Consider the following 823-nt stretch of genomic DNA (forward strand, 5'->3'; position numbering starts at 1 on the left):
GTAAACTATGCACCAGAGGTTGAGGCCGAATATGATAACCCACTCATCCCTTTTCTGGGTTATGAAGGTGAAAATTGATGATTAGATGCCTCCAATCAAACACATAAGAGTAGTGAGAGAGCTGTCGGGTAGCGCTCAATGGTGTAAACATACCTAGGACACAGAAAAATTGACCCTATAAGGGCACATGCCCTCACAGCCTGTCATAAAGTGAGCTATAAGTCACGGAAATGACATGTAAATTATTTGTTTTCACTTAAGCAAGAAATGTCACAATTCTAAACAATGAGGTTTTGGAGTATGTCACAATTCTAAACAATGACGTTTTGCTTGTCATGAAAATCTTAGTGTCAGACCAAAAAACATAAAATCTTAGTTGCCAGGTTTAGTGGAACTTAAATCTTGGATATTTGGCATTTAACAAAATTGATTGGAATCAACTTTGTGGTGTTAACCTACATGGTGAACCATACAGACCAAGAGATACAGCTTGTTGTCACCAGAATTGACCCTCTGATCCACTCTTTGTGCAATTGCTTGTTTACATGGATATGAACAAAATGGTGTTTCATCACTATTTTGTGTCCTTTATATAGTGCCATTGTTGTTGCCCCAGCCAGTGAGATTGTCGTATTGAGTATTTTTAACACCACGTGTAGGCTCTTGACACGTGCAACCTCGTTCCTGAAATAGAGAATTGAAAAGTTTTACCTAGGCAAAATAATCTATCCACTTTGCTTTACTTTCATGGTGCAGGGGTGCATTACTACATTGCCTAATTTTTAGAACATATTTCCTCTGAATGCCTCCAATCAAGCACATA

This window comes from Miscanthus floridulus, chromosome 1 (genome assembly GCF_019320115.1).
Source record: "Miscanthus floridulus cultivar M001 chromosome 1, ASM1932011v1, whole genome shotgun sequence".
NCBI classification, from domain to species: domain Eukaryota; kingdom Viridiplantae; phylum Streptophyta; class Magnoliopsida; order Poales; family Poaceae; genus Miscanthus; species Miscanthus floridulus.